This window comes from Dermacentor albipictus, chromosome 1 (genome assembly GCF_038994185.2).
Source record: "Dermacentor albipictus isolate Rhodes 1998 colony chromosome 1, USDA_Dalb.pri_finalv2, whole genome shotgun sequence".
Classification (NCBI taxonomy): Eukaryota; Metazoa; Arthropoda; class Arachnida; order Ixodida; family Ixodidae; genus Dermacentor; species Dermacentor albipictus.
In genome coordinates, this window is record NC_091821.1 from 31656044 (window position 1) to 31682607 (window position 26564).

General features: G+C 49.7%; 1 protein-coding gene and 1 pseudogene across 9 annotated transcripts in view; one reads left to right on the forward strand and one right to left on the reverse strand.

Moving 5' to 3' along the window:
• LOC139060753 (collagen alpha chain CG42342-like) overlaps positions 1-26564 on the forward strand; it is a 462978-nt gene that overhangs the window by 271431 nt on the left and 164983 nt on the right. The gene's annotated exons all lie outside the window — the stretch shown is intronic.
• Positions 10262-19336, reverse strand: LOC139054839 (uncharacterized; annotated as a pseudogene).

Genomic DNA, 26564 nt, shown 5'->3' on the forward strand with positions numbered 1-26564 from the left:
ACACGTTTAGCGGATTTACGCGATGACAGTCGGAATTCGCCGCGAAAGACGCAGGCGGCTCAACTCTGCTGGCGGAGAGGCCGTCTCGGTCTGTGTACATGTGTCAGTCGAAAACGGTAGCACCCGCGGTCTCGGCGTGATGACCCTAGGCATAGTTGCTTTACTTTATTTCTTTCTTTCGTTTCGTTTTTTAACGAAAGGTGGCTCGCGACAAAGTAGGGCTGCTAAGCTCCCATTCTTTTCCTTGTTAGAGAAGGACAGAGAGGACGGGTAGACGACAAGAAGCTGCCAGATAGCTGCTTGGACGGCTCGGAGAAAAGCTGCTTGGGCAGACTCGAACGAACAAACATGACGCCTTTGTTTTCTCATATGAAATAAAAGTGCCCCCTCCCCCCGCCACCCGCCAGATTCACCCTCATTAACATAAATCCTATGCGTTGCTACGAAGAATCCGCTGTTGCGGTTGTCTTCAGATGTTGCTTCTGCGCAAGCAGTGGCGCCTGTACCAGGACGCGTTTTCTTGTGCCACGTCGCATCTGGAAATTCGTGGTAACGTAATAAATTGCTGTGACTGTTTTGCCACAGTATAAAAAGAAGTTCGTGCCATCGCGTCTGGCCCTCACTCCTGTTCGCGTCGGAGATTACTCGTTCTGCGACACATTCAATCATCTTACAGTGACAGCATGACTTTGGTGCACTAATGTCTGAACGAGACGGTTAGCAACAAGCGCCGTACCACACGTGCGTGACTGACCAATCGTTACATTTCTCTGAAAGCTTGCGGCAGTTAACACTGGTCTACGGCCTACTATTATGGATAATTTTCGTGCGCTTGATACATATCTCAGTCGTATTCTATATTTCCCTGTTTGGAACATAGGGCACGGACGTGTTCTAGAAATCAAACCTATTTCTCCTTTCATCGTTATTTTTAAAGCTGGCGAATTCGTAGCAGTGCATGTGCTTAGCCATTGGCAACAGTGGCTCCATCTTACACAATATATCGTTGTGGCTGAAACCAACGAACTCATAAGGAATTAATTAAGCCAATTATGGGAGCAGTAATATGGAAATTTATTATCATTATTTCTTGTTTTTTTCCTGCACATACGGGTGCGGGGAGCAGAAAAGCGCTGTTTAATGTCATGAAAAGAATAAAAGGTTATAAGTCCTCTCTGCTTATGTCTACGGTGTGTCAATGCAGTATGCATTCCTGAGCATTCTTGCATTTGTGTCTATCAGCATATCACCCGCCATGCGATGCTGCGCGAAAAGCTTTCCGGCATCCGTGAACTTAACCAATAGCCGGCGTTTCTGCTCAGGTAGGGTGATCTACCTGAGCGTTCACGCACAATGTTCTGTTTAGACTTAAAACGTCGATGCTGGGGAACAACGCTAGCACCCAAACGGGCCAAATGAACGATACCGTCGCTCCGTTGCGCACATCGCGAGTAGAACGCAAAACAGAATCCCCTTCGCGTGCGTCTCTGTCAGTGAGTATGCACTATGCTTCTTTTAAGTCCGTCTTTTTTTTTTCACTGCTACTTTCTTTCTCCTTCCGAAAAACCATAATATCTGGGCGAGCTGGCACATTTTGATGGTTGAATTGCAGCTTCCACAAAATCCGACAGACGCAGCCAAACGGAGACGTCTTTCACCCGGAACGTCTGACGATGCACGGTATATGGCTATCGGCTAACCTTTTCTGTAGAACTTACTTCTTTTCTCTCTCTCTCTCTTCATTACGTATACTAACAAAATTAAACGTCCAGGTCGACAGCAGCGCTAAGTCTTTGGGCCTCCTGCGCTGGCGTTCTGTGGCCACGTGTGTCGAAAGGCCTAACGAGCTCGGTCCTTTTCGCCCGCACGTGTGGAGAGCGTGGGAAGTCTATGAATGACAGCTACTGCGGGGCATGAGCTCTCAGCCACTCCCTTCGCATTCCTCCAGCCCTTTGGTCGCAAGATGTTTCGAGTTATGAAGAACGCTTATAAGAAGGAGGGGGGCGGCGCGTGCTGAATCATCGTGGAACCGGTGCATGGCGCGTCATAAGCGACTTCGAATGCGGCGCACCGGTGCTGACAGATGGGACCCTCTCACCTTTAGCGGAATGTTTTGGCGCCCGAAGCCTTCTTCAACGCTTGTAATACCCTAGCCACACGTAGCCCTGTCGATCGTGTTCTATCCCGACCGGGCTGAATCGCGATCAATATCGCTCCGTCTGACTGTGGAATTACTTATTCCTTTTCAGCTAACTCTCTCGTCCTGCTCTGTATGTCAGTGTGACTTTCGACTGATGCACGCCCCCTTTTGAGGCAATGTAACGTTTGGTTTGTAGACAGGCGCACTAAGAATTTCCTGTTGAACACTCTCAAATATTCAACACCATTTCGGGCGTAACCTTATCACACGAAATCATCGTCATCAATCTCACGTGAATTTACGTCCTTCGAAGCTGTACTCGCAGCGGATGGATGGATGGATAGATGTTATGAGCGTCCCCTTTGGAACGTGGTGGCGGGTTGCGCCACCAAGCGCCACCAGCGGGTCCCTGTCACGAACGCCATGTGGCGGAGTTTCATAACGCTCCTGACATGGAAATAGCACGCGCACAGCATTAGAGGAAGAAAATACGCACAAGATTGATGAAGATTGGGGGATGACGACAAATTTACGGCTCAAAACTGCGCACACTTGTAAAATTCTAGCGTTCAACGTAACATATATACTGTAAATTCCCGCTTACTGTCAGAGCTCATCCAAGGGAAGATTATTTCTGCGTTTAAGAACGCCAACAGTTATGTCCCTCTGGAACGCGAGCACCTTGCCAACACAGCAGATTACCCAGATAAGACAAGGAAGACGAAGTGCTTCTATTGTGGAACACATCTCGCCTGTCTCTGTGCTTTTCTGGACTTCTCACTGCACCTGTGGGGTCTACAGCCCCCTCCGTCACGGTGATGGATGTGCAACACCCCGAGGATCCTCTCGGTTCCCGTCCACCCGCGGACATCGGTTCGAGGAAGCGAGGGAATACGTCGAGTGGTAGCGAGGACACAGAGCTGTACTCCGCATCAGGTGAAGAGTCCTCGGAAGACAGCTTTCGACTTGTCCAATACCGCAAGGCCAAGCGAAGAATTATCAACTCATCTTCGGCATCCAGCTCGAACACTGTGAAAACAGCGCCTCAACGATGGCCTCACTCCATCTTGTTTGTGCCACAGAACGCTACCGACAACCTGCGCGTCCTCAACAGGCAAGCCCTCTCTGTGTATCTCGAAAACACTGTGCCAAACGAGATCAAGGATGTTAGGATAAATACTAGTCGAAACATCCTGGCAATCGATGTGATGAACCCGAGTGCGCTGACCATACTACAACATGTAACGCAGCTGGGAAACATCAAGGTCCGATCCATCGTGCCAACGAATGGTGCCACAATAACAGGAGTCATCTATGACATTGACAATGAAATCTCTAATGCAGACCTGCCAATTCTCATAAAACCAGCAAGCGAACACAACGTGATTGTGCATGTTGGTCGCCTCGGCAACACACGTTGTGTGAGGATAACCTTCAAAGGCGACTGCCTTCCACCCTACGTGAAGGTCGGCCACTTTCGCCACCAGGTTCGACCATTTATCCCAAGACCAATGCAATGCTACAATTGTCAGAAGATTGGCCATGTGAAGGGTGTCTGCAGAAATTCGGCCGTGTGCCCCCGATGTGCCGAACCCCGCTCAGAAGACAACTGCAGCGCAACCACATTGAAGTGTCCGAACTGTCAGGGTGATCACTGCGCCTCTTCCAAAGACTGTCCCCAGATCAAGAAAGAGATCACCATTCTTAAACAAATGGTGAGAGACAATTCTACCCACAAAGAGGCCGCTGTGAAAGTACGGCGAAGACGACGTCACCGTCGAAGGTCTTCACGACGGAAAACGTCAAGCTTCCAGGAAAAGTCAATGCGTCAAGCATCATCATCAGCGGAAGTTTCCAGCACTCCGAACACCGATGTTGGAAGGGAGAATACTGCCAGATCTCTCTCCACAAAGGAATGGCCGCCACTTCCGCGTACACGACCGCCAGAAGAGCCGCAGAAGAAGCCGCCCCCTGTACAGCAAGGTGCTGTATCCGAGGAGTCGCGGAAAACAGATGAGCAAGTGATAGCACTTATTAGACCTTTAATGAATGCCATTCGCGTGTAGCTAAGCAACATGCACACACCGTCTGCCAGAAGTGCGCTTCAAGTACTGGACGCTCTGAGTCCGGTGCTGGCAACCCTTGAGTAGATCATGGCTCCACAGCCACGGTCTTTTAGGGAAGAGGTCCGACAAGCAGCTGTTTTCCAGTGGAATGCGCGCGGACTCAGAGCGCGCCTTTCGGATTTCCGTCGCTTCGTGTACGCCAATATGTTTCCCATTATCGTCATTTGCGAGCCGAACTTATCGAACACAATCAGGCTTTCTGGATATGAATTATTCATGTCGTCAACTGTTTCTGAAAACAGTAAGGTTTTAGTGTGTATTCGCCGTGACCTCACCTACACTCATCAGCCTGTCCCACCTAATGACAATAACCAATATATATGCCTAAACGTAAGGAAAAAGAACTTGGCCTTTACTTTTGTGGCCGCATACCTATCTCCGTCAAGTCGATTTGATTACAAAAGACTACAAGACATCCTTTCCTCAACCTCCCATCCCTGGGTCATCATTGGAGATTTCAACGCCCACCATACACTCTGGGGAAGTCCGATGATCAACGGAAGAGGCAGATCTCTGGTATCTTTCGCCTCCAGTAATGAACTTTGGCTGCTGAATGATGGAAGTCCTACGTTCTTACGTGGCTCCACTTACAGCAGCTGTCTTGACTTGGCTTTCGTCTCTAGAAGCCTAGTCAGACGCGCAGGGTGGTTTGCGGACATAGAGACGCGCGGAAGTGACCATATCCCCACGTACATCAAGATCAGAGGATTGTCCCCTTCCAAAATAAGGCATACGATCCAAAGAGTGGACTGGCCTAAATTTCAATCTATTATGGAAGAACACTGCGACGCCAATCCATCTTTCGACTTGGAAGAGGCAATCAAGAGCGCGGTGCAAGACACTATGCGTACTCTCACATGCTCTTCGAGACTGAATGACTTTGATGTGGAACTAGAACGACTTCGAGCAATCCGACGACGTGCTGAACGAAGATACCGACGTACGAAGACAATGGACGATCTACGGACCGCCAGGCGCACGCAAAAGAAGATACAGCGCCGGTTAGACAAGCTCGATTCGCAACGTTGGGCTGCCTTCTGTGAGTCGCTAGACCCACGCAAGCCTTTATCTCAGCTATGGAGAACGGTGCGCGGTCTCCGGACACTTCCCGTACAGCGATTGCCATTCAAAGCGCTTGCCCTCTCTCAAAAGAGATCGGAGATTGACGTGGCAGAGGATTTCTGCGCCAGACTATCCGGCCAACTCACAGCTACCAACATTCTATCACCTTCGAGCAGCTGTCCGCCACCACGTGATCACCGGTTGGATCTACCATTTTCAGTCCACGAACTTAAGGCAGCATTAGCTTTGTGTAGCCGCACATCAGCGCCAGGACCTGACGGAATTTCCTACCGAGCTCTGTGTCACCTGGGGGAGCGAGCGAGAGGAGTTCTCCTCGAGGTGTACAATGAATCTTGGAGAAATGGCACGCTACCAACAACCTGGAAGACAAGTCGCCTTGTTCCACTGCTGAAGCCTGGCAAATCGCAGTTGGAGCTCTCATCCTATCGCCCGATCGCGTTGGCGAGCTGTGTGGGCAAAGTAATGGAGAGGATGGTCCTAGGACGGCTGGAGTGTTACCTGGAGTACCATAACACCTACCCAGATGCCATGGCGGGCTTCCGACGCGGTCGATCATCGATCGATAACGTCATCGACCTGGTCACCTACGTTCAACATGAGAAATGCCGTAAGCGTCTCTGCGCTTCTTTATTCCTCGACGTTAAAGGGGCGTATGACAACGTTACGCATGAAGCCGTCCTCTCTGCTCTCGCAGAGGTAGGAGTGGGTGGCCGGATGTTTCAATGGATACGGAGCTATCTATCCATGCGATCCTTCTTTGTAAGCACCGAGGGAGGCCATACTTCTCTACATTACAGCTACCGCGGTGTCCCCCAGGGCGGTGTACTTAGCCCTGTGTTATTTAACCTAACACTAATTGCTCTCCTTGAGCACGTGCCAACCACAGTCAGGCTTTCAATGTACGCCGATGACATTTGCATATGGACGTCTGCAGTAACACGCCTACACTTGAGAGCGAGAATTCAGAGAGCCGCCACACAAACTGTTATCTACCTCCGTAATCGAGGCCTGGAAATTTCCTCAGAGAAATGCGCACTAGTGCCATTTACGCGCAAACCCATGGCCAATTACAGTGTAATGATAAATGGCCAAATAATACGACGTGTCCGATCGCACAAGTTCCTAGGTGTCATAATCGACAGGGACTTGTCATGGAGCCCACACGTATCATACGTGAAAAAGAGGTTGACAGGCATCTGTCACCTGCTCAAGTTTTTCGCTGGCAAGACCTGGGGAATGTCGCCCAGTGCCATGTTGCAACTGTACAGGGTGCTTTTTCTAGGATTTCTGCGATACAGCTTGCCAGCAATAAGCAGCACAGGTAAAACAAATGTACGCACAATACAAAGTCTTCAGGGTCAAGTGCTCCGGATCTGTCTAGGCCTGCCTCAGAGTGCTTCGACAGTGGCTACAATAGCAATCGCTGGAGATCACCTTGTCAGGACCCACATTGAAATTGAAGTACTCAGGACACATATAAGGCATCTGGCCAGGACTCCCCGTCACCACCTGGCTTCCCTTACAAAGGACAGACCACACACATCTTTCAGCCAGACGATAACCGCATATAATGAGTCATTGCCAGCTTGTTTCACCCCGGCTATGAGACCTTCGATTCCTCCATGGTGCCTCGCTCAGCCAAAAATCAACCTCGCTATACCTGGTATCTCGAAAAAAGCTGATCTATCGTCGCCGGCCCTTAGACAGCTCACGCTACTACATTTGTACGAGAACTACCGTGATTCTACGCATATTTACACTGATGGATCTGTTCTTCCAAGCAGCTCCGCGGCGGCAATCGTCATACCAGCGAAAGCTACAACAATCAAATTTAAGACAACTCACGCCACAACATCGACGGCAGCAGAGCTCGCAGCGCTCTTTACTGCCCTTCAACACATTGGTGATGAACCACCACACAAATGGACAATATTCTGCGATTCGAAGGCGGCACTGCAGTCTCTACTGTCACCTTTACGACGCGGACCGCACGAACAGCTAATATTCCATATTACAGAAATGTTACAACATACAAGTGATGCAGGCCACGAAATAACCTTTCAGTGGCTTCCAAGTCATTGCGGGATTATCGGCAATGAACGGGCGGATCACGCTGCCCGCTCAGCCCATACTGAGGAGCGCCACGTCACAATTCCTCTTTCTAGAACTGACGCAGCACGGAAGCTCCGCCTACTTGCTCGGCAGTGCACCGCGTCGCAATGGAATGAGCCACATTTAAGAAACACGCGACTGTACTCACTTGATCCCACACTAAGTCTTCGAGCGCCATCACAGCTTCGCCGTAGAGACGCCACGCTTTTATAGCGACTTTGGTTGGGCGTTGCCTTTACTAAAGCCTATGTATTCCGCATAGGGATGACCGACAGCCCAATCTGTGACCACTGCGGCCTTGAAGAATCAATTGGCCATATCTTGTGTGCCTGCCCGCAGTACAGTTCCCAGAGGGCATGCCTTCGCGACGAACTTGACCGACTGGATGACCAACCGCTATCCGAAAAATTAATTCTACAACATCGAAAGGACCTAACGTCACAGAAGAAAAGGCCGTGCGAGCGCTATTGCGTTTTTTACGATCTACGGGCCTGTGTGAACGACTTTAACTGGAACGCCATTTGTGTGTGTGCCTCCATGTGTGCGTGTCTTTTTTTTTTCCTTTTTTTTGCGTTTTCCTCTGCCATCTTTCTAACCCGTATCCCCCATCCCCAGTGCAGGGTAGCAAACCGGAGACTCATATCTGGTTAACCTCCCTGCCTTTCCTTTTCATTCTCTCTCTCTCTCTCTCTCTACCCAGATGTGATGTCTGTAAACAGTGCAGCGTTTTCTGAATACGCATTGAGCATCCAGCCTATAATATCTCACGCGGGATACTGGGAGTCACAGGATATCGCACCGACGTGCACTACTGCTCTGTTTTGGATCGCTTAATCTTTACTTCTTTTTATCACTCGCTCCTCGCTTGCCTGAGGCAAGAAAAATAATAAGAAAGAAAGCTGAGCACCTTGCCAGCGGATGGCACGCAGCGAAGCCATCAGTCACATCGTACATATGTCGGATGTGTCACCTTAATATGTTTGCTTCCTTTGCGTTCTTTCTGGGTACGCCGCATCCGAAAGCTGCATGCATCTCTTATGTATAGCATCATTTTCAATGCATAAAGTGTCACTACACTTCGCTTACTTTTCTTACTTACGTGATCGTAGGCGATAAAACATACACGAACAAAAAAAAATACAGAAACTAGACAGCAGAATAAAAGATCAGCTTCTAACGCGCGCTCCTGCGCTCTACCAGGTATATATATGGGATACGGTATACATCATCCGCAGAAGCCTGCGCGTTATGGGCAGTCTGCACTGCGTTTTCCCCCGAGTGGCGCCTCGTCCTCTTGCTAAATCTGCCTAAAGAGCTGGGGCGAGGAGCAGAGGGAAATGTGCGTTTAACGAACTCCGCTGCGCATCTGCAAGTGGAACGAGATCTCGGGGAATCTCGACTTGGTTCTCGTTAGTGGCCATTAGAGGAAAACGTACGGGGCACACCATGGCTCTCCGCGTGCCCGCCTATGAGAGGGCGCCGGCGTGGGGACAGAAGGAACAAATACACATATATATGAGAGAGGCTATGCTAATGAGGAGAGTAGGCTATTCACTGCCACCGCCGCTCACGGTGAGCGAGAGGGGTATATGGCCTGTGTAGCTTCATGAAATCGTCTTATGGAAACCAGACTGCTCCCGTATGACGCGGTGAGCTCTTCAAAAACCAGTCAGCGGCGGTGCCGCATGAATTTCGCTTGACTCGCGGGCGTCTGGACACGGGACGTTTATTAAAGACCTCCATGCGGCTTCGCTATGAGCTCTACAAGCGATCAGAAGCCGTGGCCCTACATCACTTTGTATAAAGTCAGTTCGCGTCGTGCTGTAAAGAAAGGCGACTACGTAGTTTGCGACGACTCCCGTTCGCATCCTTACAATAATTCTTTTTCTCTCTCTCTCTTTCTCTTTCTTTCTCGTAGTTGTGCACTCTTCTCCTCTCTCGGTCTCTCCCAAAGCGGGAGCAGGTCATTAGGACTCATTCCGCACGCCGCCTTGATCGACCGCACACCGAGGCGGCTCGGAGAGGCTCTCTGTTCTAATGGCTGTTTGCGGGCATTTTATGTGGCCCCCAAAATGGGCTGCGCGGGCTTCCGCGAGTGCGCCGCGTTCTCGGGCTCGACTGGACCAGAGTAGCGGGCTCGGGATGCTTAAGTTTGAGCTCGAGTGCGCTCTGACTCGCCGGAGCTGTCATTTTCCTCCGAGCTGGCTGTTCGCGCTCGCTCGTGCCGAAACTAATAGGCCGGTCGGTTGCTTCGGGCACTCCTCGAGAGGACGACGATGAGCACGCGCGAGAAGCGAACCGATATCTGCGACGTGATTTATTGCCGTGTCGTCCACCCGGAACGAATCCGCAAGGCCAGGAGTATGCCCTATATCGGCCACGGATCGTGTAAGGAGTAGTTTTAAGGGAGATTCTCCGCATGAGAGGCTACTGGCAGCAGACGGGATCATATGGAGTCGAGGAGCTATAGTATGGACGTGTTGAACTCGTATATGTCCGTTTCTAACAAAAATTTGAGGTACATCTACCTGACAGGGAATGCACGCGCAAAGCTCTTTGTTATAGCAAGAAATGTTTCTGATTTGCCGGTTTGTTAATGTGATATAGTTATTTCAGTTTATTTCAGTTTCACTTTCCCTTTTTTGTCGCGTGCATCCGTTCCACACTCACTAAGAATCTAGAGAAGAGAGTGCGACAAAGAGAAAATAAGAAACCAAGGAAACCAGGGAGTAAAGGTGCTGGGTCCGCACCTGACTAGGTCCCTGTCTCTATATTATTTTGTACACTCGATTAACAACGGTCACATCGTATCATCCTGTCGCAGATCAGAAAAACAAACTCAATAAGTCATATGAATTGTCACACACACCGCCTACTCAACTTAAATATCCCAACAAGAAATGTGTAAACAAGAAACAGAAAAATGCTTTTACCACAAGGGTAAAGGGGTTGAACTCCTAGAGGCATCATATAACTGAACAAAAGTCTACGGGTAATTTAGCGAAGACCCCCCGATATCTGATGTGGGGTAAACTCAGTGCACAAGTGAAACAGAGCCTAACATCAAATCGAAAAAAAAAAAGAGAGTGAGAGAATATGGGAAACCTCGCCGAGGCATGTAAGCCCACCGTGATTTGTATATAGGTGGTAGGATGGAGCTAAGATGGAGAGGTCCGAAGCAACATGCTCTAGGCCGTGCTGTATTCCTGTTTCGACCCGTCGTGGTATCTCAGAGCATGCTATGGCGCTGCGCTGCTGGGAAAGAGGTCACCAGCTCGATCCCAGGGCCCGACGGCAGCATTTCAAAGGCGTCGTAACTCAAAAACGTTCTTGTACTTATATTTGGCCGTGCTTTGAAAAAAACCCAATTAATCGAAATTAATATAGAGTCCTCCAATCAATCAATCAATCAATCAATCAATCAATCAATCAATCAAACAATCAATCAATCAATCGATCGATCAATTATATTTACCAGAAACAGGAGACGGAAAAGAGAAGAACGTAAATAGCTCGCAATCTGGAGATAAAACAAAGCACCGAAACAGTGCACACTGATGGTTCTCGAAAGTGGCCCCTCGTTTGACAACGAGTGAACATATGAAGTGCCCTGCGAAGTGCGCGTCCTTCCTTGCGGTCAGTGACCTCCCTACATGCCCACTTTGTCGTGTCCGATTTTCTTGGACTGACCGCAATAAAGACGCCGTACGTGTCCGCACCCTGTCCGTTAAGAACTCTTACTACACCGACAATAAAGAAAATGCAGAGAAGATAGTGAAGCGCGTTACGTACCCTAATTATTTTATTATTTTATCATTTCATTTTGCCTCTGCCTCGGACACATTTCGTTAGCCCTCAAAAACGATCGTGCTGTGTTTGAGATTTTTCTAACTTGGTGGCTTCGATGAACCTGTCGGTGCACCGGCATGCCTGTCTATCAAACGTCATCTTCCGAACGCTTCCAGAAAACGCCCACCGAAAAAAAAAAAATTGGAGGGGAGCGGGATATCTAAGGCATAACGTGCCAAACTGCCCAATTTGCCTCAAGACATAACTCATCTAGAAACGACGGGGAAGGCTCGCGTAGAGCACTGAAGGGAATTGCGTATATCTCGGATCGATTAAATGGGCACTTTGGGCATCGCGTAGGTCTTTTCTTTCTTTTTGTCTTGTTTCCCTTTTGTTGTTCCCTCACTCTCTCTGCTTGGGAGCGGCACTCTGTTTCGGGAGGTCCCGTTGCCGAAAGCAGGCAATTTCCCTCGCCGCTTTCCTCCCCCTTCTTTTCGGTTTTGCTTTGTTGTCTGAGGCGCCTTCGATTTCTCGTCCCACTGCCGGTTTGGGTAGAAGCGGACGGCGTATCGCCCGATGAGGTCTGCATAGACCAACCGCCCCCCCCATCGATCAGGGTCCGCGAATACGGGGGCCGTGCGCGCGCGCTCGCTCACTGCCAAGGGGGTGTGTGGATGCGGGGAGGGACGTTCGCCACGGCGCGGCTACGTGCCGGATACCGAGCGCGCTGCTCCCGCGGCGCCGAACGGACCCGGACGCCCCATTTCGGCTGCAGCGAGCGCGCAGCGCTTTCAAGGCGGGAAGAGAGAGAACAGCTGCCTCTTCCTCGATGCGAGACATATCCGCGCTGAGAAGAACGGCCAGAGAGATGCGGCTTCCCTTCTGAATGGCTTCGCCGATAGTGCACTGCCGGAAGCCACGAGTGAAACGTGCGGTGCTGAATCGCGCTCAGCACTTGTCGCCCGGCGAAAAGAGCAGGGAACAAGAAGAAGAAGAAGAAAAAAATTAATACGCGCATCACGACTTTACGGTGGAATCCGGGAATGCACCCGCCGGAAGTTGCTACCACAGAGTAAGATATACAGGAGCGTCAAGCCTATAGTCATGGAGTTTCGTACAATAATTACTGGAGGGAACTCTGGCACTGCGATCGTTCAGCCACCATGGGAATGGTGGGAAGTACATGGATTCGTCTGACCTTCGTACTTGTGGATTCAGCTGGACGGCCCTGTGGTTTTGTTTATTACGCTTTATCTGTCTTCATTGTCCTAAACTTCAAAGCGATCTATACTTTCCTAAGTGCAGAATACTTTGCGGACACGGACAACCGCTACTGATTGCAGCGGCTCAACCTGTCGAGGTGGCCAAATTGAACCGCGCCAAGCGTTTCAACGCGCTGGCTGCCCGCAAGAAATTCATAAGGGCGTTCTATGTCGCTCGCCGATGCATGCGGCCGTAACGTAATGGTTTCCATATCGGGCTTCTGTGCTAGAGGTCCTGTGCTCAAATCCTGATGTCGGATAATTTTAATAATGTTTATTTAATTATTTGTTACACAGTATCATGTAGCCGGTTGAAGCCAGAAGGACGAAGTTTAGGCCGATCCATGTACTTCCCATGCTGGCTGAAACGTCCCCATTTCATCTCCCGTCGACGCTAGCGCCAGAATTCCTTCTAGTAATTATTGTGAGGAATTCTGTGGGCCTAGTAGCTCGCAATGCATTTGTCAGCGCCCTCTTTACCGTGCCGGTGACGTAACCCGCCTACGGCGTTCCATTCGGCTGCTTCTCGCTCTTTGTATTCCTTCGCCGCTTTCTGCGCACCCTATATATAAACGGCCTCTTAAGCAGGTGCACTTCAAGTATTGCACTAGTGCACGAATCGCTTTTCGTTCCAGTGGCGGGTGCGGCCACGGTCCGAGTATCTTTGACTCAGTGAACGGTCTTGAGTCCAATAGGTGCAAAGTCGCCCGCAGAGAGAGTCGTTATACATCGTAGCGAAGGCATGTACACAATAGGTGCTCGATGGTTTCCTCGCAGCCACAGGAGTCGCACATCGGGCTCTCGGCCATTCCCAAACGATAGAAGTATGTGTTCGTGAACGCCACTCCCAGCCGCAAACGGCACAGCAAGGTTGTTTCGCCGCTGGGAAAGGCTAGATGGCAGTTGTAGCCGTAGCGTGGGGTCCAGTTTACGTAATCGGCAATTGAAGGCAATTGAAATCCAGAGATATTGTGACTTTTTGCGTGCAAGTAGGCGAAGTTCCCTGGCAGCGTCCGACCTCGCCGAAGGTGTTGGACGCGTCTGGCTATCTTCGTGGGCAGATCGGGCAGCCTTGTCAGCTAGATTGTTGCCGACGATGCCACAGTGAGCACGAATCCACTGAAATATGATGTTGTGCCCTCTTTCCAGAGCATGATGGTCCACATCCCCGATGTCAGATATCATCTGCTCGTAAGTTCTGCGGTGTAATGCAGACTTGATACTGGGAAGAGCTGCCTTAGAATCACAAAATACAACCCATTTCTCTGTTGGCTCTTCGGTGACATACGTTATAGCGGCATGCAGAGCTGCAAGTTCTGCCGACGTAGATGTAGTCGTGTGTGACAATTTGAATCTAACTGTAACCTGCTTAGCGGGAATGACGAATGTGGCAGTTGAGCTGGTAGGTGAGGTCGAACCGTAGGTTTATATATATATATATATATATATATATATATATATATATATATATATATATATATATATATATATATATGCACCACAGTGGAGATGACGGCTTCGCGGCCGGTGTACTCTTGATGAGCGTTAATCACTCTTGAAAAGGTCGCTTGAGGTCTCTCGGTTCGTAGGGAGGCCAAATGATGGTCGGGGATCCTTGACAGATGGCAAATGTGCGCTCTGAGAGAGTCGACAGCTAGATGTGTCTGGATCATATTGTCTCCCGCGATGGCAATTGTTGCTGCTGTTGAGGTGCACCGAGGCAGCCCTAAACACATGCGTAGGGCTTGACCTTGTATGCTCTCCAAAGCGCGATAAACTGCCGCTGAAAACCGTGTGTTTGCCTAATCTGCTTTGTTACTAATCTGATCTAGCATTTGGCCTATATATATCCATATATATAGCCACACTTAGGCGGCTGTTGCGTATCACGCCGCAGTAAGCGATTTCCAAATGTGCAGGTCTCCGCCAGGATTACGGTAGACCAGGGTTTCTATCTCCTACGTCGCGATTCTACACCGCGACCGTACGCGTGCCCATGATTGTTAGATGGCGGCTCAGACATTCGTATGATCCAGTGGGCTATGGGCGCGAGTTCGAGTCTTCTCGAAACAGGACGCATTGTACCTAATGCATTCTGGCGGAGTGAGAGAGAGAAGAAAAAAAAAACATGATAAGGCAGGGTGGTTTCCCAGCCAGACGTCCGGTTGGCTAATGTACACGGTTGAAAAGTGATGACGGATTAAAAGAAAGAAGGAGACGACGAAGGCGAAATAAGGTAGGGTTGATGTGCACAGTAGTATTGTCACAGAACGTGTATAAGCGTCTTCTCAGGTCCGTCGACTTTAGGAACGTCATTGGCGCGAGCGCAGCTTTATGGACTTTATGACGGATGAAGCCAAGCTACCGCGGCCGCTCAGGTCGAGAGCCTAGCGAGTTCTATTCTCGCGCTACATAGTCGTGAGGCCACTTCTTCGTCATCGGCTTTGGAGGTGATAGTCGCGCCTACACTACGTTTGTTAGGAGTTATTCAACTATATACGAGTGGAACTGGTCGCTGCTGTCTATACCCGGGCATTGTTCTTTGTCCTTTCGTTTTTTCTCACGCGATGTGCTGGGGTGGTCGCGTACTCTATACGCGACGAAGCACATGATAAGGGAGTTAGGCGACAAGTAAAGCCATTAACATATATAGTTCAGCAAAGGACAGGACCAAAGACACAGCGCGGGGGCACTCAAGGTTTAACTGTCGGTGTAGAGAAACTATAATGAAAGAATTAAAAAGAATTCAAAGCCCCGATTAGTCCGGAAGTCTTCGATTCACCTAAGAAGCTTAGCCTCTACGTTCAAGCTTTTTAGTTTAATAAGCAAGGGGTGGTGGTTAATCTTATCGAAAGCCTTCGAAGAACAAAAATATGCGATCAACCGAGAGCGACGATCGATGCGGAAACTTAAAGAAGACAGGATAATTTTGCGTTGTATAATTACGTTTTCTAAAGTGCACGTTTTTCCCGAATGATAAAGGGCACTAGAAAGCGGGAAAAACTGGGAAAGAAAAAGGAATAAAGAAATATAAATGTCCCGGAAACTCGGTACACAATCATCCGTGTAAAGTGGATCCGTAATTAAAAGGCGATTGCTTGCTCTCAGTAAGTCAGGATGGAACCACTCTAGCAGCACCGTCCCTCTCCTAAAAATAAATGAATGAATAAATAAATAAATAAATAAATAAATAAATAAATAAATAAATAAATAAATAAATAAATAAATATCAGATGGTTTTTTTTTTTCATTCGAAGAAAATGTTGAACTAATTGCCTGTTCTTGCCACCTAAGACCGGGCTATCCCAATCACCAAAAACACTCATTAAGGCATGTATGAAATAAACAAAATAAACGAAAAAAAAGGAGACGGAAAATAAGAAAGGAAAAGTAGCGAAGAATGACTGCAGCGTAACCTGTTCCATAATGTAAAAAGCATCGTGTAAGCGATATGCGGGCGTGGCATGTAGCACAATTCTACTCCATAGGCTGTATTACCAGAGGAGGTGGATGGGTACTTGCACCAGAAAAAAAAAATTTACAATTGACTGATGAACAAATTTTCACTGATTACATTTTGACTGATACTAAAGGACGCGAATCGCAACGTGCAGATTGGAGCCTCAAGGCACGTTCAATTAAAAGTAATTTCCTAACTATAGAGCCAGCTTTGGGATAAGCGCCATCAGAATGGCAGTGGAATGTCCTGTTGTTTCGCATTTTTTTTCTTGTTACAAAACATATTTGTAAGCACTACAGAGCAAAAAAATAAAACTCTTTTGTGGTCTGCGTTTCTTTTCTCGTCATAAATGTACATGTTCTGCATGTGAAGGAGCAAGGAAATAAGAAAGAAAAAGAAATTGCCAGTGCACTTTTTTTAATACATCGAATGCTTCTATGAAGAACTATGCACATTATAGGCAGCTTGTAACGCCTCATCTTCCTTAATTCGCAGTCCCAAGTAAAGGAATTGTCGTTACAAATAATTTAAAGGCTGTTTTCATGTTCCTCTAAGTCATGTATCCAGTCTTAGGGCGTACAGCTCCAGGATTGCGTCACGGAAGCTTAATCGCTGTGTGCCGCAGCATGTGGACATATTCAGTGAGTTTGGGGAAAAGCCCATGTATGCGCACACATTTAAAGAAATTATGCAACCAAATTTGGCAAAAACAAAAACAAGAAACGTGGTCTGTTTACGTTGCCTGCGTTGTAATGCGTACGTGTCCATGTCATTTTGTATGAGAGTGGCCGGAGCTGAGCAGTGTTTGAACCCAGGCGCTATCTGTTGCGGAAAGATTCTACCGTATAAGAGGTGGTGCGGGAAGCTACCTGTTTGTAGTTTGCACCATTGGACGGTCTCGCGTCTTGTTAGGTCGCGGTGTGCGGGAGGATATATGCGTCTTCTGAGTCGGTAGTACTAAAGGATGTCTGTGTAAGCGGTGAGTAGAAAATCGTGCGAGATAATCGTGTCAGGGTAAGCGGGCCGGTGGGTCCTACACTCTGTTCGGCAGCTAAAATCTCGGGCAAGTGTGTGCACCTGGGTGTTTCCGCTGAACGACTCGTGGGCTGGAGCTCAAAGGAGTAAGCAGGGGATGGAAGAGGGGGGAGAACAAAGTGGAATGTGCGACGCCTGGCGAGAGATACGGCCGGCATCGTAGTTGCGGATAGCCTGTTGAGAGTCACTGATGACGTCTTTAGCATTAGGATCAGTTATCACCAGCGCAATGGCAACCTCCTCTGCGGCGGTGACGGTTTCTGCGTTGCGAATACGGCAGGCTGTGTACCAGCTACGGTGCGGGGCGAGGGCTACCACCACCATCACTGGCTTCGAGGGGGTTGTAAGAGGCGTCCGTATATGTGACATCCGGACATCCGCTGAAGCGTTTCTCGAATTGACGTGCACGGTGGCGTGGTGTTCTCTCGGCGTGATGTTCCGGATGCATCCGATTGTGAATGGGAGGGATCCGGAAAGTTTGATGATATTCCGGTGCAAGGTGAATATAATTGGGAGCCGCCCTCGTTGGTGAGATTCCAACTTGCTGCAGCACCGCTCGGCCAGCGTGCGTGAGTGAGAGCCGCTCGTATTGGGCGGTGAGGTTAGCTTCGATCAGTTCGCTCACAGTGTTGCAGATGCCGAGAGCCATAAGCTTGTGAGTAGCTGTGGACATTGGAAGCCCCAGGGCCGTCTTATATGCTTTGCGAAGTGACGCCTCTAGCCGTTCGCTTTCGGGGTTGTTGAGACGTAGGTGAGGTGCAGAGTAAGTGATGCTGTAGGAGTTGAGGAGGACGTCGGGATGAAAATTTGGGAAGTTTATTTATATTACTTACAGTGAGAGTCAATTAACAGTCTTAGAGTCGTTACGGGCCGGCAGCAACTCGGACGCTGCGGCCCGTGGCAAGAAGCTCGAAAAAGATGAATCAAGGAATGCTCTAGGAATGCTCTCTGCTGCTCCCGGTCTGCGTCTTTTAAGCCCTTCGGTGTCTCTAAGACACGTCACGTTCGGCCAATGGGAGAGCCCGCTCAGGTGACACTATTTTCGGCCAATCGGCGAGCCCGCTCGGGCGTCGTCATTTTCCGCCAATGGTAGGCGCCCGTGCGATGGAGTCACACCCGGCGAAGAGAGTCGCTGCTTGGTCCCCCTGTGGTCTTGCCTTGCTGACTTGCAATGCGCCGTCACAATAGATGGATGGGGGCGACGCCGCCAGGTTTTCACGGCGCATTACAGCCGTCTTGCTTCGGGACCCACTTTACCCGCAACAGTGCCAGCCAGGCTCTCGCTTCACTTTCGGGAAGAGTCAAGCAGTCAATACCTCCACCGGCGGCACACGAAGTGGGGGCCGCCAACTTGTTTGCACGTGCCGCGCCTCAGGAATGTGGTATCCGTGCTTCTGCGCTCCTTAATTAGCTGTGGTGCGATTCGATGTGGTCTGGTGAAATCGAAGTAGGCTCAGGAAACGGTCCCGTATCTAACAATGCGGAGCAGATGAAGGGCTTGAAGGAGGCGCAAGAGTTTGGACTCTCGCGTACATCGTTGCTTGTTGGAGACTCGCTTGAGTAGGTGTCCGATCTGTACCATCGACTGGTCGATGCGTTGGAGCGACATATTGTTACTGACGTTTGCCTGCAAATATAGGCCCAGAATTTTGATGTGATCTGTACGAGGGATGGAGTTGCCTTGCACCTGGAGGTTGATCTCAGGAAGTATACGTTTTGCTGGTGTCGTCGTGGGGACGGGATGAGGATATATTCTGACTTGGTCGCCGAGCAGCTGAGGCCAACTGTGTCGAGATAGTCTCCGACCAGATCGAGGGCGGTCTGTAGAGTCTCTTCGATCTGACCGCCACTGCCGCGTGTGTTCCAAAGAGCGATCGTCAGCATAAAGGCTGTGGTGTAGTTGTGGGATGTCAGCCAGAATCTTGGGCAGGCCTAGCAATGCAACGTTGAAAAGCAGTGGCGAGAGCATGGAGACTCTCGGCGGGCCGCGGTACGCAGGTTAAATGGTGAAGGGATGTGCCGTGCCGGTGCTGAGTTGTAGTCTGCAGTCGGTCAGGAAGTCTCGGACGTACGCATACGTGCGGTATCCGACGCCGAGATTCTGGAGTTGTTGAAGCATCGCTTCATGGAGGATGTTGTCGAAGGCCTTGGTAACATCGAGGGCGACGATGACTTTCGTGTCTACTGTGCGACGCATGACGACCTGGAGATGGAGGAGAAGGATAATGTCTGGGGCTGCTAAGTGAGGGCTGAAGCCGAACATCGTGTCTGGTAGGAGGTGGTTGTCTTCGAGGTAACGAAGGAGTCTGGTCTGTATAACATGTTCCATTACCTTCCCGACGCAGTGTGTAATATATATAGATGGTACGGAGACTGACCAAGGTGGGTGGTTTTCCCGGCTTGGGGATGAAGACTAGCTTGGCGCACTTCCATTCCTGCGGGATGGTACCGCTGGCCCACCACTTTTGAAGGTAGTCGGTGAGGGCGTGCATAGAGGCGTCATCTAGATTCCTAAGCATAGTGTTATAAATGTGGTCGGGGCGGGCCGCCGAGTTGGTCTTGAGGCGATTTAGTTCTGCACGGACCTCCGCTAAAGTAATTGGAGAGTCTAGACTAAGGTTGGCCAAGCCCTGATAGAAGAGAGGTTGGTTGCCGGTTCGGGGCGCATGTAGGTGTCAAGGAGCTCTTGTGTGAGCTCATCTGGCGTGCCAGGATACTGGTGAAAGATTCGCTCCATCTTTTGGCGTGCTGAGATCTTGCCTCCAGCCGGGTTCAGTAGATGTCGGAGAAGGTTACACGTGTTACGAGCGTTAGGAGTTTTGTTCATCTGGTTACAAATGTTGTGCCAGCTCTGCCGGGTGAGTTCGGTTGCATAGTTCTCGATGTTTTTGTGGACGCGCGCCAGCCGACGACGGATATCGCTGTCCCATTTTTGAGTGGCGAGAAGAGCTTCAAGCGACTTCTTGCGCTTCCCAGATATGGGCGTAGTGGCGGTCGCAATGTGGGATTGAGTCCTCTGAGTCAACGATTTGCGTTGCGTCAGCCACTTGTTTGACAATTTCGGTTGTCCATGTTTTGATGTCGGTAATGGCGGGAGGCGTGCTTTCCTGTGCTTGCGAAAGGAGTCCCACTCAATCACCTGAGTCGGCCGCGTACGTTGTGTCGTGGGCTCTTGTACCACGATCTCGAGCATGAAGTCGTCGCTTCCAAAATTTTCGTGAGTGTGGCATCAGGTAGCTACGACTCCGGGACTCGCAAAGGCGAGATCCGGTGTATCTCGGTGTAGGCCTGAACCGAGTCTAGTGAGGTAGAAGACGTCCGTGATGAAGGTAAGCTGGTGTGTATCCCAGCTTCTTTTATACCTGCCGAGGTGTCGCAGAAACTATGGCATTCTGCTGCTGAACACAAGGTTACGGGTTTGATCCCTAGCATCGGTGGCCGGATCCTGGAGAAGGAGAAATGTAAGAAAACGCTAATGTTCCGCGCTCTGGGTGTTCGTTAAAGAACCTCACATCGTAATAAATCACAGCTCCCCTCTGCGGCTACCCCCACAGCCCATGAACTACTTTAATACGGTAGGGCTAATAATTTTTAACTTCCTTTACTGTTGCCTTTTTGCAGCTTCACTGCACATCATGACGGTGCTGCAGCTGCTGCGTGCGCTGCTTCGCATAGAAAACCACAATCTCATTTTTTGGGGGGGCTTGGTCTGGTTAAAGTCTCGAAAACTAAAAAGCAAAAAAATGGCGCGGGCGAATGCTACTTTTGGGGGCGGCTGCGCGATCCGGAACTATATCCGAAACGTTGGACCTTTTACATGCGGACGGTTTGTCTGTGCCAGGTCACATGGCACTGGTTGCCATCCCTGACACGTATCCCGATGTCACGCTGTTTGGAGTTACCAAAGAGAGAGAGAGAGAGAGAGAGAGAGAGTCAACTTTTATTGATGCCAGTAATCACGAGGGCGGACGCAGCCTCCGTCCACGTAGCAGACGGCCGAGATCCCCTGGGTCTCAGCGGCTGCGTCGGCTAGCTGGACGGCCCAATATGGCTTGTACGTACATTTAATAACGAAAGTAATACCGGATTTAAGAACGCGTTCTTGTGCGGACTAGGCGTTGTTTATGGAACATTTAAGAACGCGTTTCTTAAATTTGTTATTATTTTCGTTATTAAATGTTCGTGCAAGCCGCCCCTGGTCTCGCTGGTCTGAGCTGAGCAGCAGAGTCTCCCACTGCTGCCTGATTTGAATTTCGCTGCCCTCGAAAGGAGCCTCCTTCGAGCATGCCCACAGAATATGTGGCAGATCCGCCCTACACATATGTAATTTACATTGATCATTATATTGCCCTGTATAGAATCTGCTGCAGGCCACCGGGTTAGAATACACGTTTCTTTGCAGGAGGCGCCAGGCTATACCGCCTGCTTCTTGGTTAGCTCTGGATGAGGTGGTGGGTGCCGGTTCCTTCCCAGCCAATAGTAATCGGTGATTTCTTTGTAGCTGACCATGCGGTCTCCTCTCGTTCCCGGCTGGGCTGGCTCACTTGCTCGGCGAGTAAGCCCTCGAGCTACGTTTTGAGTCGCCTCGTTGCCGGGGAGAGAGGAGTGCGCGGGCACCGAAATAATTTGGATTGTCCCCCGATGATGGCCGCTGTCATTGTTTTGAATTTCGAGCGCCTCAGGCGAGATGCGTCCTTTTGCGAAATTGTGAACTGCGATCTTTGAGTCGCTTATGATAATTCTAGCTTTAGTGGAGGCCACCGCTAATGATATTGCTGGTTCCTCCGCTACTTCGGGGTTGTCCGTTTTCGCGGTTCCGCTAGCTAGGGGTTCTCCGTCCGCGCCTACCGCTATGACGGCATAACTTTGCGTTCTCTGTATACCGCTGCGTCTACGTAGGCCACGCCCTCTGCATCATGGTATTTGCGCTCAATGTGGCGCGCCCTTGCCTCTCGTCGCTCCTTGTGGTTCTCCGAGTGCATGTTCTTCGGCAGTGGAGGAATTTTAAAGTTCCTCCTCGTCTCTAATTTAATGCTAAGGTTCATACCGTGTTGTGCTTCGTAGCGAATGCTTAGCTTCCAAAGAACATGTCGCCCCGTGGGGCTCTGTGTGAGTCTTTCGCATTGGGCGGTGGCGTGCGCCTCGATTAGTTCATCAAGCGTGTTATGTAGCCCCAATTCTAAGAGTTTGTCGTTAGGTGTTGTGACTGGCATGTCAATTGACTGTTTGAACGCTCGTATAATGATGCATTCCATGATGTTTTTTTTTTTCTGCCACGCCAAATGTTAGGTACGGCGCCACATAGACGACGCGGCTGATAACGAAGGCCTGCACTAAATGAATTAGGCCGGCATCCCTCATGCCGTAATGTCTAGTGGAAATCCGTTTGAATAGTCTTAGTGTTTGCTCTGTGCTGTACTCTAGCGCAGTAATTGTATCGCAGTTTCTGCCTTCCGCATGCAGCCGGAGTTTCAAAGCGCTGTTTCCACACTTGCTTTTGAAAAGATCCACGCAAAAGCGTAACCATGGTTTACTCCCGGCGAATGCCTCTCAATTCCGTCGAACACTTGAGGTCGATTAGCTTCACCTGGACCTCACGGGTCGCAGTATATTAACACCACAAATCAATAATTAATTAATTAATAATTAATGTGATTGCGAAGCAAGTAGCAACTTTGTTTCTCACCTTTTCCTAATGTCTTGTAACCAGCACTGAAACTCTCCGAAACATTGCTTTGCAACCTTTGACGCGCTAATAACATCTCTGTCAGACCAGCAGCAAGGCATTGCCTATATACGAAATTGGGAAATACGCTACATTCCCGCATGTGAACTGCGATATGAACGAGCGCAGTATTGCTTGGGACGCGAACATAGCGCGCACCCTGTACCAAATCACATGGCCTTTTTTCTGCAGAGTTGCGTTATATACTCAGGTGAACACCAATATCCGTCAGACATACCACTCGTTGAATACTACTCGTATCACCAAGCTATGTAATTTGCTCCCCTTCCTCAATCGAGAAAGCGATGATATCTGCTCGCTGCAAGAACGGCGCTACACTAAGAAAGTGCCCGATGTACTTATTACGTTGCGCCGCGCCAATGTTGCGCCGTCAATGGCGTACACGTAACTTCTCGGGAAGTTCGCGCCACTTTCTACTTTCATTGTCCTTGCCGGGGATGACGGAGCCCACGTTACCGCTTCTTCTTTTATATCTTAACGTGCCCGTTCACTGGTTGTCGGCTTTGCATCGTGTTTGGCAATAAAAGCGGCACAGGCAGGGTGCACACGAGGCATATGTCGTACAGTTCAAGTGTACTCTCTCGCTTCAGCGTGTGCTTCGTTTCATATTATACATGTGAAATTAACCGCAGGCGAACGCCCCTCTATAATTAACTGATCATTCAAAAAGGGGATAATATCCCCATGCAATGTTGTCATTTATTTCGCAACACATGGGAATCACTAGCTTAAAAATCAAGCCGCTGCGTTTCCCTTTTTTACTTTTTCGCGATTCTTGTTCTCAAAATACTTTAAACGCTTCCCTCGCAAGCTTTTTCGCGAAATACGAGCGTACACATGTGAGCAAAAGCATACGGACCACAGACTCGCCGAAAATACTTAATTTCTTCGTAATTCAGACGCACAAAACGAAATTGAGAAGTGCACTAGAAAGTTCGCAATCCCAAGTTTGGAGTGCATGTCTCAATTTCAAGTTACATTCAGAGGCAGTTGGGCAAATCGGCTTTATCGCGGAATCCCTCGTCCGTATACTTTTGCTTGATTCAAATTAAATATGAAAAACACCTCGGATACATTCTGCATAAGCTATACGTTTAAGCGAACTTCTCGAGAAGCCATTCGTACAAAACGAAACATCCTCTGCAAGATGCTTGAAGTTAACGATGGCAGGGCCACACGTACGCAAGGAGAATTCCTGTGTTGTATCACACTGACATTTCCTCTTTATTTCGTTTCATTTTCGACGAAAGCATATGTAATTGTGTCTCTTTAACAGCTAGCCGGCACAATTAACAACGCTGTGCATAGCGAATCGGCAATCTCGCACAAATGAGCCAGATACTAGACTCTCTTCTACTCATTCCACAGAGCAGAAATCGCGGCTTTGGGTGGCAGTCCTGGAACGTTGCGAACAGTAAAGCTCTTCTTTCGTTGAAGCTACCGACCCCGGCTCATCTATCGCCGCGTACGCGGCCACATGCGGAAACGTGTTCGTCTGCGCACTGACTTCAAGTGGCCATCAGGAAGCCAGCTCGACAACGCAGTCTATAGTCTGCGAGAGTGGCGTGGCTCGCTCCCGGGGGTGCAGTCCACGAAAGAGAGCCTCGTGCACGCGCGCGAGTCGATGCGCCGTCCATCGGCGCCAAATTTGTTGCGACGTGTCGTAGCGGCCAGTACTCGGCTGTCACCATACGCGCGTCCGTCATATGTCGCCCATCCCCACTTCCGCTTCCCCTCTCCATCGCGTACTCGGCTGCGGGCCCACCACAACAGACTCCGTAGAAACGTCGCCTCCCGCACGTGTACGCGGCGACGACACTCTGAAATAGCAGCGGCTCCGCGTAAACCCGTCAGCGAGGTAACGAACTGCTGCTCGGCGTACGCCCCCAAGCCCATTAAGAGTCAGCGGCGGGACGCGAGAGTACGGATACGCGCATCCATCACTGGCGAGACGCCGCCGGTCGAACGCGTGGCACACACACACGCAGGCACGATATGCGGCCGTGCTGCGCGCGCGCGCACGCACGCACGCACACACCGTACACGACCACACACTTCACCGGTCGCGCCGCTGCCTGTACCGTTGACGGACACAGGAGCGATGCCCGGACAAAGGGGAAAGCGCCGGACTCTATATATACGGGCGACCAGTGTCAGCGGCAGATGTGGGCGCTCCGGCTTTGTTGCTTGGCGAACAGTCGAGACGGCTTCATTTGGTGTCCGCAGCCTTACAAAGGGTGGCCGCTTCCTTTTTTTTTCTTTAACTAGCACGGTTTTTTATGATTGTTTGATGTCTAAACAACACTGATGTATATTAGCCGCGCTGGAGATGTCAGTTGTTTGTTTCGCTTTATCTGCCTGGGCCGGTCAGTACCTTAGTCATTACGCTAGTGGACAGAATCCCGTCGAAGTTGGAATTAGTCTGTACAACCGTCCACTATCACGTTGCCTTTTGTCCATGCTTTCCGTTAAGACGACTGTCTTCACAAACAGTTGTGCAGTGAAACGAGCTAATTGAATGAAACATATTAATGCTACTCTTCCTCCGCCATTTTAGAATAAATAATGCCTGTTCTACTGAAGTGCTACGACAAGTCGTATTCGGGAGTGTTCTTGAAGGCGAAAACGCAACCGGTGAAATTATTTGCCTGCAGAGATCCTAAACGGTAAAGTGGGCGTCCTTACTTAGGTCAACGCTTGTTCAACAGTCCATTGTGTCCGTTTCCTTTCTGGAATAGAGAAGCAGCCTGGGCACTAATTACTGTGTCCTAGAAGGGCGCATAGAGTGGTCAGCATCTGTCGTGTCATGGCGGTGAGTACCGAAATGATCTCACGTACACTTTTACTTTTAGTTATAAGAGAAGAAAGTGAGTGCGCATATGGAAGGAGTTCCAGGTTCAATACAATATTGCCTCGCACTTGACCTTTTCCTTGGGGATACGTGCAAAAGCAACATGGCGTAGTATAACAGAAACCTCGCTTTTAAAACACTATGACCTTTTCCTTGGGGATACGTGCAAAAGCAACATGGCGTAGTATAACAGAAACCTCGCTTTTAAAACACTATAGTCTCGATCTACGATGACCACTATACCCTTGAAAATATCGGTCTCTCTCCTTGTTTTCGCCACATTTCGAGAGCTGACTCTAGGTCTTATCCAGAGGGGCGGGGGTGGAGGGGGGGACAGGAGGGGACAGGAGGGGAACACCAAGCACGTGCTCCCCCCCCCCCATTTCTTCCAGAAATCTATGTGTACCAAGGTAGCTCCTGGCATAAACGGACGTGCAACAACACTCGCTTTGCCCCTCCTCCCTCCCCTGGTCAAGCGCGCGAGTGGTACAACTGAACTGGCGCCGTGAGCATTTGCGTAACGGAATCTCGCAGTGTATGGTATCTGCAACATTTTTTCTCGCGAAGTACTGTAGGATTCTGGCGATGTCACCGCGAATACGGCAGCCATCAAAACAACTAAGAGAATGAGCCGAGAACAGCTATCGCTGAAAAACCTACAACATTTTCTGAACAAGATCGACCGTCGCAAACTGCGAAGGAATGTATACATTCAACTTGGCGTCGTACAGGCCCCATTATGCACGGAAGGCGGGAGGCTTTTGTTGTCGGTTGCTGCGAGATGAGGGCCAGACGCGTACAACTAAGAAACCCTTGGCGAACGATTACATTAATTTGGCTGCTTTTTTAATGAAACGACTTGCAGCGCTTTGTGCCTTAACGCGTTATATTACGATGTATAGTTCTCTCAACCACGTTTGAAATGCATAACGGTGCTAGTATGGGTGCGCTGCCATGGCT